The sequence below is a fragment of the Carcharodon carcharias genome, chromosome 20 (genome assembly GCF_017639515.1).
Source record: "Carcharodon carcharias isolate sCarCar2 chromosome 20, sCarCar2.pri, whole genome shotgun sequence".
In the NCBI taxonomy this organism is placed as follows: Eukaryota; Metazoa; Chordata; class Chondrichthyes; order Lamniformes; family Lamnidae; genus Carcharodon; species Carcharodon carcharias.
In genome coordinates this window covers 14,895,473-14,908,144 of record NC_054486.1, presented here as the reverse complement: position 1 = coordinate 14,908,144, position 12,672 = coordinate 14,895,473, and the positions used below count along the sequence as shown (strand labels likewise).

The window sequence follows — 12,672 nt, the reverse complement described above, 5'->3', positions numbered from 1 at the left end:
TTACAACAAAAATCAATGACAGATTCAAAGTCACCATTACAGAGACAAGCTTTATACTCCAGATTTATTAATTGAATTTAAATTCCACTAGCTGCCATGGTGGGATTTGAACTCATGCCCCAGAACATTAGGTGGTGGCAGCTGGATGACTAGTCCAATGATGTTACCACTAGGCCGCCATCTTCACTGCACATTGTGTTTTTTTCTTCCCCTTTCTCAATTGTTTTCACCACATGCTGTGGCCCCCTATCTCAGAGTGATCAGGTGATCTGCTCCCAGTTAACAACCAGCTATCAAAGAAACAACCTAAGAGCGTAGCTTGTCTGGCCTTGTGATCTGTGTACCCTCTCCCCATTCTCCACCACCATGAAACGGCAGAGGGTTGAAACTGAGAGCTTGTCATTTGAGAAAGCTCATCAACATATCTCTGCCACCTCAATCTGGAATGCTAGGAAGCATATTTTATAGATTAAAAAAAATTAACAAGCTCATTTAAATTATGATGAAATTATACTTGAATCCTCAGAAGGGATAAACACAATGAACCTTTTGTTCATAAAACAATCATTTGCGGAGCTTTACATAGGTAGCTTAAACAGTTCAAGCAACAGAGGAAAACAATGGAAAATATTGCTTGTGTTGTGGTTAAGCAAACACAATATGGTGTGACCTTGAACAAATGGAATGGCAGTGCTGGTTAAAGCACTGGGATTTTCATGAAGCTGTTAATTTATAAAATATTTTGGAAAATATTTTTCTTTTAAAAATAGAGGTTTAGCCTGTGGTTATGCCATAATTGGATTAAAGCCAGATAGTCTAGGTGTTTTGATATGTACTAGTTTTGAGAGATGTAAGAGAGATAGCGTGCATTTGCATTTTTTTGAATACAGCATTCAAGAAGTGAGGTGAAAATTGACATATTTCTAGCAGCTACCAAGCAATATGTTTATATTACTAATAAAATTGGTATTATGAAAGGGGTTTTATTGTTAAATAGTGAAGTTCAAAGCGGTTGTTGATACAGCGAGAATTAACATTCAATCGGGCTGGTAGGTATAACTTCAGTAGTTTTCGGGTGTGCAGAGCAGAGGCAATGTACGATCAAAAGGCAACTGCAAGCCTCCAACTGGCTCCACAGTGAAAGGAGCCTCATTTTGAATTCGTACAGTGAAAATGCTTTGCCTGGTGCCTGGTGTCTGGTTAAGTCTATGAGTTGCTGTTGCCTTAATGGAGATTAGTTTGGGAATTTGTTAACAGTTATGATAGTAGCAATTTGTAGCCATGTGTATATATATTTTAACCTGTGGTAATTAATAGAATGTTTCGTTTAATGTAAAACCTCGAGAACTAGTAGTCTGATTCCTGAATTTAGGGTCGCATCTCAAACATTTAACACTTAAAATGATAGGTTATGACAGTTATTTAAATTTTCCCTCTGGGAATTTTAAATAACTCCACTTTACCAACTGCATCGGTTATCATAACAGGGGTAGAAATTGGTCTTGAGCGTTAGTGCAAAACAGCAGTCGCGAATCAGTGGCCAGTAATACGCTCTGCCGAATTTACTTTCCAACTGACTTGAATGGTAGTAAAGGTTGCATGCAGTTGACTAGCTTAGGAACTAATTATAGGCCTCAAAAGAAATATATTTCCGAAGTTACACTCTATGGGTGTAGATTACCTTTGGGGTTCATCCAACATCAGCAGAAAGATTTCAGCAATTACAACAGAGAGGCAGGCCATTAGGGTCCAGTTTGGTATTTATCTCCACTGGAGCTGTATTCCTAATTTTCCATGCCCGCACTGTTACCATATCCTTTTGTTTTTTTGCCCCCGCAACAAAATATCTTAAATGATGAGATAGTCAGTCACTAGCCCGAGTTGTTCATTCCACAGCCTCACAACTCTCTGTGAAAAGCAGATTTCTCTTGCTCTCTTATATTTCATCTGGTCTATGTCCCCTCATTCTAGACTCCTCAAAGTCTGTTTCCACCTATCCTACCTCATCTTCATCATATTAAATACTACTATCAAATCATCCTTTATTCGATAAAAGGCGGCAACCCAGTACATGAATAAATAAAATATTGCAAAGACAGAATTACATTTCAAATTAAACTATAACATGTTATGACTATGAGGTTTATAAGATTACAAGTCAAGTATCCTTGAACCATAAATCCAAATAGCTGAACACATCCAAAAACCACACTTTTTTGAACCTCATCGACCTTTAGTGTGGGGAATCTAGCTGTTTGTCTGCACTGTTCACCTTGCAATTTTTGTGGTGAACACATCAAAAAAAGAAACTTATTACAGGTATCCTGTGTTTATTATTGCGATACATCTTACTTTTCTAGCCATTTGATTTACTTTAGACTATAGCTAGCATAGGTTTAGTCTATTGTAATTAAGTTTATATGCGGTATCCGAAAACCAAAATGATCTGAAATCCAAAATGCAATCGGCCCTAAGGGTTTCGGATAAAGTTTGCACCACCTGTATTATGTTTTGGCGCACACTTTCAATTTAGGGAAAAACAAAGAGGGGTCATGCGATCTGTGCTGAAGCCTGCCTGACAACCAGCCTGGGTGATGGGCTGCTAAAGATTGAAGGGGGTCCAGATTGTTTTACTGGGACAAAGGTGCAAGGTGTTTGCGCTTGGAGACAACAGCAGCCTCCAAAACTAGACGCTAACAAGGAAAAGAGAAAAAAAAATCTCCCAGATGATAACCATTCCTATGGAGGTTCAGTGATACCTGGCCACAGTGAGGGGTACAATGGGAAGCAAAGCACTGTATCCCGGAATAGTTTTGGGTCCTGTGGCAATCGACAGCCCAGGTTAAAGTGCATGATAGCAATGTTTTAGCAATGTGGCCATGTTTCCATCCTTATGCACATAACACTTGTTATGAATGCTCCACCTCCCAATCTTTAAAATCTGGGCAAATTTTCACAGCACATTAAAGTACTCAACTTCCTACAAGAGTTCAATGAAATAAGTAAAGTTCTTGGGTAGACACAGCTACATATTTAGCCAGAGATATTTAGAATTATAACTGCATGAGCTGTTAAACATGGATCCTTTATTATTTACTATCTCTTCCGAGCAGATTCCCTCTGCTGGTACATGTGTGAATGGTTGCCTCAAGTGGACAAATGCACAATGCAATTTTCAATACACTACAAGATAGATCCATTTTTTTTTTAAATAGAAAAATCCTATCCAAAAATTCCATAAAAATTTCATGCTTAAATGAACTTCTGCCTTTTCAGAAGCAAGCATTCCTGTGGACTGTAATAATCCACTTCTAATCCATCTTTTATATGACCTAGTATTTTTTGAATTCTTATAATTTTTCTTTTTGACTGGCACCTGATGTATAGAAATTTGGTGGCATATTGTTAAATTACTGGTAATCTAGACACCAAGACAAATGATCTGGAGACATGAACATAAATCCTACCAGAGCAGCTGGGACTTAAATTCAATTAATTAAATAAAGCTGGAATAAAAAGATAATATCAGTTGTGGTGACTGTGAAACTACCAGATTGTTGTTAAAAACCCATCTGGCACGCTAATGTCGTAAGAATTGAAATATTCCATGTTTACTTAGCCTGACTGATGTAAATCCAGACCCACTGTAATGTTTTGTTTATTATTCATTTATGAATGTGGGCATTGTCAATGTATAAATAATCACACTGCATGGCAATCACCTTGTTAAAAACAATTGCTAGTTAAACAGGTGATGAGCATTGTTCATCCCATCTAAATAGAATAAAAAGATACAGCTGGAACATTTTGTGTGGAAGGCAGTTCTGAGAAGAAATTAGCTTGAACCAAAAGATTAGCCTGGATTAATTCTTCCATCATAACCTCTTATTGTGAGTAACTGGCACTGCTTGCTAGGCCAGCCTTTATTGCCATCCTTATTTGCCCTTAAGAAGGTGGTGGTGGTGAACTGCCTTTTTGAACTGCTGAAGTCCCTGTGGTGTAGGTACACCCACATTGCTGTCAGGGAGGGAGTTCCAGGATTTTGACATAATGAAGGAACGGGGATATATTTCCAAGTCAGGATGGTGAATGGCTTGGAGGGGAACTTCCAGGTGGTGGTGTTCTGTGTATCTGCTGCCCTTGTCCTTCTAGATGGTAGTGGTTGTGGGGTTGGATGGTGCTGCCTAAGGAGCCTTGATGAGTTTCTGCATTGCACCTTGTAGATGGTGGCTGATGCTTAACTACCTTCTGAAATGGCTTAGCAAGCCACTCTGTTGTTGCTGAGAATATGGTTCACCACCACCACCTTCTTAAGGACAATTAAGAATAGCAAATAAATATTGGTCTTGGCAACAACTTGCAGACCTTGTAAATGAATTTCCAGGTACAGTAGCATAGGCAAAAACACAAGACTCTTAAGAAAGCAATGAAATGCAACAATGGACCAACAGTAAGATTCCTCTGGAGAGTTGAATAAATGAGACCTTCCTCATCCATAACTATCTTGTGATTTTTGGAGGTGGAAACAATCTATATATATTTTTTTAAAAAAGCTATGGGCTGAATCTTTGGCTTGGTGAGTGGGAATGGAGCTTGATTGCCGAGGTGTAAAATGACATGTGGTGATGTTGGGTGGGCTTCCCAATGTCACAGCACGTCATTCAGACTTTCAGTTTGGTGGGTGTGCACCTGTTGAACTGTCAAAGACCTGTTAAGGCCATTTAACTCAATTAAAATAATTAATGGAGCTGCTTGTCCAACCTTAAGGTTGATGGGCAGGTGAAGAGCCCAGGCGGCCTTTGCATTTTTCATAGAACCTCATCCATGGGTGGAATGAGGTTTCATGAAAGACTTGAAATTTTGACAATTTTTATTGAAGTTAATGCACATGGCCCAGTTCATGTGACAGTTTCACATGAGGGGACATGTCAAAAATTTTCTAGCCACTTTATTTTGGACTTCAAACTGAGGCACAGAGATGTCTCAGATTTCTGTGCTCTTTTGCGTGCATATGTGAAAGAGTGTACTCCTGACTCGGGCAACCCTGACCCCACCTGCACAGGGAACGCTCAGTGCTTCTGGGCACGTGTCACGCTGGGTGGGCCTTAACTGGCCTGCCCATGTAAAATAGCAGTGTGGCCCTGATCGGGGGTGCCGATCGGGTCCATGCCCGCTCCTGCTTTGCCTGCCGACAGGCAGAAGATTCTGTCTTATGCTTTCATTCCATTCACAATCTAAATTTTTTTTTTGTTTTAGGTTGATTTTAAAAAAAAACCTATGAAACCCAAGAAGGGCTGCAAGTGATAAGTTGAACTTCAGCACCATGCGGCAGTCAATGGCTTATGGATGGTAAATTGCCTCCATTACTTTAAAAGTTAACAACAACAGCTGCATTTATACATCTTGAATGTACAAAAGCATCCCAAGCTGCTTCAGAGGAACATTATCAAACATTTGCCACTGAGTCAGGTAGGGAGATAGTAGGACAGATGGCCATAAGCTCAGTCAAGAGAGAGGTTTTAAGAAATGTCTTAAAAGGAGAGAGATAGGCAGGGAGATTTAGGGAGGGGGAATTCCAGCGCTTGAGGTCTAGGCAGCTGAAGGCACGGTCACCAGTGGAGGATCGATTAAAATCAGTGGTTCAAATTAGAGGAATGTAGAAATCTCAAGGTTGTGGGGCTGGAGGCGGTGACAGAAATAGGTGAGGGTGAGGTCATTGAGGTATTTGAAAACAAGGATAAGATTTTTAAAATCGAGCCTTTGTTGTACCAGGAGCTAATGTAGGTCAGTTAGCACAAGGTTGCTAGGTGAACAGGACTTAGTGTGAGCTTGAACACTTAGATGAATTCAAGTTTATGAAGGAAGTAAGGTTATAGGCCGTTCAGGGAAAAAACAGGTGTCCTTCATGTAAAGCATGTTCTAATGGCATGTTTTAGATTTGACGCTGTTTGTAAATTGGGGTACGTTCCCCAATAGCACTGCTGCCATTTGTGCTTTAGCACCAAATTTTTTTAAACAAACTGATGCTCGCTACCTTCCTCCCCAATCATCCCTCTTACAGCCTCTCCCACTCTCTCCTCCCTCCCTGACCCTCCCACTTGCCACCTCTCATGCTCACTGCCTCAGAATATATCCCACAAGTGTAAGCAATTAATATTTATTTTCAATTTAATAAACCACAGGTAATCTAATTATTTGGCTTCAACATTCAAGTGTTTTTAAAATTAAACAGATGTTTACACAAAGGCTCCTTTCCCCTTCTGACCCTGACCCCTGACTCATTCTCCCCCGTCTCCATTTTCCTCAGCTTAATAGACTTTGTAAAGTTAAGAAAACACAAAATGAAAGGTGCAGCTAGCTGTTGTGTAGTAAAACAATAATTTATTGCTCTTTTGCACTTGCATACTGCATTTTGTTTTTTGAAAAATGGTCAAGATAAAGTTAATGGCAAGATAAGCTCTCAATTTGCCCTTCTGTTTTTTCAAAACTGAAGAAAACTGTTTGCTAGATTGAAGAAAAACTAGCAAGCAAAGCACTAGATGATAAAGAAAAGTAATCTATGGAGATAGTGGACTGAGGGGTATTAGAGCATCTGGAAAATCAGATATACTGCACATGTCAAGGCTGTACATTCTGATTACACTTCACAGAATTGCTGCTTTAGGCAAAGGATTAACTTAAATTACAGCCAGCGCTTTAGAAGAGACTGAAGCCTTTAAGTAAACATTCTATTGAAAGCAATACAGAAGACAATTCAAAACGTTTGACGTTGTAATTATGAAATTAATTATGGAAGTTTTTTGATAAATTTTATTTAAACCATGATTCTGGAAATTTCAGTCACTGGGTGAAAAAGAAATTTCAGACAGCTTCTTCAACAATTGGTGGGAATCTAGTGGGAAGATTGCACAATTATTGAGTGATAAGATTACAAGGGGAAACCTATTATAAATGTGGGCATAGAATTTATGAGAAAAGGTTCACAGAGGGTTGATTTTAACCTGGGGCCCCAGCATCTTTGGGTTGATGCAAGGGAGGAGGGGGGGCACAGAAATAATCTATCTGCTCACCCCTCTGCCACCACCCCCCCCCAGCCGCCTCAGCATGAGACCTGGGAGTTTTTAACTCCCAGTCTCACTTGAGCCTCCTGGCCAAAATGATTTGGAGACTGACAGGTGGGAGTGGGATTTCAGGTGGCCAGACAGCATCATCAGGGACCAGAGGAATAGTCTCTGATGTTCATATTATGTTAATTGTATTATTAATGTTCAGAATAAACAGGTACTAATTAAGTATCTTGAGCACATATAAGGAGGGTCTGAGGGCAGCTCCACATTGGTGTACCTGCCTGCCACGCAGGAGACCTGGGTTCCATTCCTTGAACAGGAGAAGTCATTGTCTAAATAATTACCAACTGAAGAGGGTGATGTGTTTTTCTGAAACTGGTGGGTGCGACAGGGGCTGGAATGCATAGTCAGCCCCAGGAACAACATTTTAATTTAGTTAAGTAAGTTTCCCTCAGAGTTTTGTCCTTTCTTACAATGCCCCTTTAAAAGGCTGTCACATTATTAGTTAGTTTATTTTATTGTTTATTTAAGTGTATAAAGAGGGACTGCTGGGACACTGGAGTGTTGGCAGGTAAGCAGCAAAGGTGTGTATTGCTGCATTCTGTGAATAAACCTACACTCAAGAAAAGGATCTGTCTCTAGTTTAATACTTCACCATCTGGCTTGGATCCATTCAACATGTGGCAGTCATGTAAATTCATCGGAGAGGATCTTGAATTGATCAGTTAGTGGCTCCAATCCTTACCTGGACTTAGCTGAGGGCTAACGCCAGCATGGAAGGTAGTCTGACATTGACCTCCTCACCTGGGTGGGCTAACTGGAGGCATGGCTCAGGTCTGGCAGCTCACCCCAAGCATGCTTATGAGGACTAAAATTCCACTTCCATTGATTATTGGGCCTCACAGTTTGGGATTACTTTGATCACATTGCAAAAAAGAACCTGACCAAAATCTACCCAATGGACCTTCTACAGCTGGTGATCAAGGGCTGAAGGTCATAATTGCTGCTTTATTTCTTCTTATGATAAACATTTTCTGGTATAGAAAAACAGAAGAAAAAAGACTTCATTTATATCACACCCTCATACACCCCAAAACGCTTTATAACCAATTAAATACTTTTGAGACAAAATTAAGTTTTAAATAGATGGAAGATTAATAAAGAATTTTGCAAAACAGTTATGTAGTTTGTACAATTTTTTCCCTGGGATTCTTCAAATTTTGGCACTGCAAAACCCTTTGGGAGAACTCTCAAGAGATTATAAACAGAATTCAATTTAACTTTTACATGAACATGTTATTCACTATTGATCATCAATTTGATAGGGTAGAATTGACAGCATCACAGCAGCATTTCCTAGTATTTCAGAGGATTAAAGGTGACAATGAGTTTGCATTGTGCCTTTATTATCCATAATTTTTTTTTGAAGTATAGGGACTTGGTCAGGTGCTGTGGTGGGAAGAAAAGACAGTGGCATAGTGGTAATGTTAGTGATCCTGTAGGCCCAAACAAATGTTCTGCTGAGAGGGGTTCAAATCCCACCGTGGCAGCTGATAGAATTTAAAGTCAATTTGTAAATCTGGAATCCAGAGTAATGATGACCATAATATTTTCAATGATTGTTGTAAATTCACTAATGTCCTTTAGGGAAGGGAATCTGCCATCCTTACCCTGTCTGGCCTCCATGTGACTCCAGACCCACAGTAATTTGGTTGACTCTTAACTGCTTGCTGAAATAGCTTAGCCAAGCCACTCAGTTCAAAGGGCAATTAAGGATGGGGCAACAAATGCTGGCCTTGCCAGTGATGACCACCTAGGTTACCATGTGACCAGTGATGCCCCACATCCTGTGAAAGGCTGAAGAAATTAACATAGACAGGAATGTTTCGCCACAACTGGGAAGTTGGTTGGGGGATGGGGTGCTTGAAATTGGCTGGGAAGACAGTGGGTGCTGTAACTGTCATCTTCCCACCCCATTTAACAATGAGGGGGTAGAAGATGGACAAGGCTGCCCTCCCTTAGGCCAATTGAGGCCCTTAATTAGCCAGTTAATTAAAAGCCTCTAATTACATAGTTCTGGTCACATTGGTAACTTGGGTGGGAGAAAGCACAACATTCTAAGTCATATATATTCCAGGTTGGAATTCTGTCCTGTCAATCCTTTCATTCTACTGCAGATCCCACCCAACGCAGTGGAATTTGCTGCCCCTGATATTTACCAGTTGCAGATGGGCACTTCATCACCTGGGGAGGCAGGCCAGTTAAACCCAGTAGCCTTGCTGCAAGCTTGGTGGGGAGTGGTGGTGATGGGGGGGTCACTCCTGATTGGGTAGCCCGTGGCTCAGACATTCTCTGCCCCCTCCCCCCCACGCCCCCCCGCCACTAGTGGTAAGGGCGGTCCCAGCTGGAAGACCACCCATTGCTGTCACAAAATTGCCCCTCCTGCCCCCTCACCGGGGCTTGCTTGATTGACCCTGGTGATCCACAACCCCACTGACTTTACTCTGCACCTCCTTGATGGTTGGTGGTCCAGGGACTGCTGCAGTCCCAGCAGGGGCCAGCACTCCCAGCGGCACTACTGGGACTGAAGAGCTGCTGGCCATCTGATTGGCTGGCTGTTCTTGCAATCGGGATATCCTGCTTCAGAGGGGTGGAAACTACGTCTGCAAGCAACTAATTACCCGAACAATGCAAAACTCAAGACATGGCTCCCAGGGCCGGCAAAGGTGGGCTTGCTCCTGACTTTCTGGCTGATGGGTTGGGACCTCCATGTGAAAGCCTGGCTGTATTTCCCCTGATCCATCACTGGCCACTGCTAGGTGGGATCTGCGGCAGAATGAATTGACAGCAGAATTCCAACCTGGACTAGATTAGAGATGTTTTTATATGGCTTAGGATATTGTACATTCTCCCACCTAGGTTACCATGTGACCAGAACTGTGTAATTAGAGGCTTTTCAACAGGATCTTTTTCATGCTTCAGGTAAAAGGCTCTTTTGGCAATGATCTTACTAGCTCTGATTCTACCTAACCTGCTGAGTGTTTCCAACATTTTCCGTAGGTCAGAAACCTGGAACTCCCTTCGATCAGCCACATAGACTTCAGAGGTTCAAGAAGGCAGTTCATCGCTAACTTCCCAAGGGCCATTAAGGATGGGGAACAAATGCTGACATTGTCAGTGGTACTCATATCCCATGAAGGAATAAAAGAAAAAAAATCTGTCCTTTATTTCTGTTGATCATAGGAAATGGTGGCATAGTGATAATGTCAGTGGACTAGTAATCCAGTGGACTAGTAATCCAGTGACCCAGACTAACGCTCCTGGATCACAGGTTCAAATCCCACCACAGCTGGTGGAATTTAAATTCAATTAATAAATCTGGAATTGAAATTGGATTGTTTTTTTAAAAAAAAATCTATTTCCTTGTAGAAACACGCTCTGGAAGGCTTCTTAGTCAAACAAAACAAACTTTATTTACACGAAAGCTTCTGTGGCCACTTGTATCCAGCCAGCCCCTTGTACAGTCTTCATTTTCAGAGGAAACCCCTCCCTAGAATTTATTCCCCTACGCTAGCCACACATTGATTGGACAAATCAGGTGAAACCCCTACTCAGTTGAACTGCTCTTGAAGTGACAGTCATCATGTTCCTAATGGCCTTTAGGGAAGGAAATCTGTCCAACATTACTTGATCTGGCCTACCTGTGACTCCAGACGCACAGTAATGTGGTTGACTCTTGACAGCCCTCTGAAATGGCCTGGCAAGCCCCTGAGTTTACCAAACTACTGCAGATACCAGATAGACTCAGTAGCTCAAGATGGCTCACCACCACCTTAAGGGCAATTAGAGATGGGCAACAAATATTAGTCTTGCCAGTGACGCCCACATCTCATGAAAGAATTAAAAAAGGTGCAAACTTCATCAGCCAATGACCTACAAAAGTACCTTCTGCTTTTGTAAACAAACAGAAATGTGTTTCCATTTCTGTAGTGATCATATACATAAATGTTGCACTCCCATCTCGCAATCATTTTGACAGATCACCTCCCTAATAGATTTAGAGGAAAGGAGCTGGAGAGACATGCCAGAGGGTGTTGTTCATTTGGCGAATGTTTGTTGCACCAATAACAGAATAGTTGTTCTCTTCTTAATCATGCCATTCCACTATTTTAGTCATTTATGGGATTTGGGTGTTGCTGGCAAAGATCACATTTAAGCTCCAGCCCCCTCAAATTCCATTTATTGTGTCAATACCTTTTAAGAGAAGTTTATAATTGATTAAGGCTGCAGCATACTGTATATGTTTCTTAGTAGAAAAGCTAAAGCTTGGTGATTTCCTGGCAACATGTGGTGGCTCTGGATAATAAAAACCGTTAAAGTGAAATCTGAACTTGTCTGAGGCATGCATTTTGACCCCAAGCCTGCTCAAAGTATGAAACTAGACACTAATACTTTTCTTGAATAGATTTATTCACAGAATGCCACAGCTTCCTACCCAGTGTCCGAGCAGTTTCTCTTTGTAAGTGCTCTAAGTGCTTAATTAAACAAAGCCCTTCACCAATGCTCACCCCTTCATCTTAACAACATAACTAACACACCATTAAGGGCATAATGTCATTTGATATCAGCATGTTAGGCACTACGAGGGACTTCAAACACACAACATCCCACTAGATAGAACGAGCGAGCGAAGGAGGAAGAACAACCTTTCATTTGTAATGTGCCTTTCTGATCCTCAGGACATTCAAAATGCTTCATAGCCAATTGATTACTTTTGAAATGTCTCTGATTTGACAAATGCTACAATTAAGTTGCACACCGCAATGTCCTATGAGCAGTAAATGAAATAAATGTACAATTTGAGTACAACAATATGGAATTGATTTGAAGACGAGAGGATTTTGAGTATCTGCAGCCCAGCAAGTACTTAAAGTGCAGAATGAAAGACTTTTCATGTGGTATTGGTGGCAAAGCAAAAAGAACGTTAGATGGCTGCCGATGAGTTACTTACGTATCAGAAGAAGGGAAGATCACATAGTGAACGGCTGTGCACTTATCCTGGTTGGGCTGTCTTGATGCAGGTGGCACGCCAGGTATGTTGAATATAGATTAAAAACTACATTTCATCATATTCGTGGTATTTCTCCATATTCACAGCTGACACCATGTGATAACCAGAGCAACAGTAGTTACTGGTGGCCCACAATGTTATCCATATCACTTTTAATAAAAAATAACAGTTTTTGCTCCCTTTGGTTCAATACACATTTGACTGTCGAGCTTGAAAAAGAAAAAAATATTTGAAATTTAACAGATCCTACTCCTGTATGTACAATGCTGTTTATTACCTAATCCTTTACCACAGGTTTCTACAACAATTAATTGGTTTGCCATCGGTTGCAAGCAGAATAGCAACAATACAATAACATCACCAAGGAGTTCAGAGCGACAACAGGAGCGAAATCTGAATGGCAGAGCTGACTTGAATCAATATGAATTATCAGTCAGCTGACCCAGGACAATGTTTGTAAGATTAAACTTGTGATGTAATGATTGCAAGCTTTAGAATTTAATTTTCCGTGGACTATGGGGAAATAAAACTGCT

The 12,672-nt window shown here is 40.9% G+C and overlaps 1 protein-coding gene and 1 long non-coding RNA gene across 5 annotated transcripts in view; one reads left to right on the top strand and one right to left on the bottom strand.

Annotated features, from left to right (window-relative positions):
* Positions 1–12,672, bottom strand: part of rab15 (RAB15, member RAS oncogene family) — a 141,925-nt gene that overhangs the window by 11,064 nt on the left and 118,189 nt on the right. The gene's annotated exons all lie outside the window — the stretch shown is intronic.
* Positions 1–12,672, top strand: part of LOC121292773 — a 27,029-nt gene extending 14,357 nt beyond the window's left edge. Inside the window, exons 2-3 of the long non-coding RNA XR_005946327.1 lie at positions 5,257–5,349; positions 12,433–12,672. This is a non-coding gene — a long non-coding RNA (uncharacterized LOC121292773). The remainder of the gene's footprint in view (positions 1–5,256; positions 5,350–12,432) is intronic.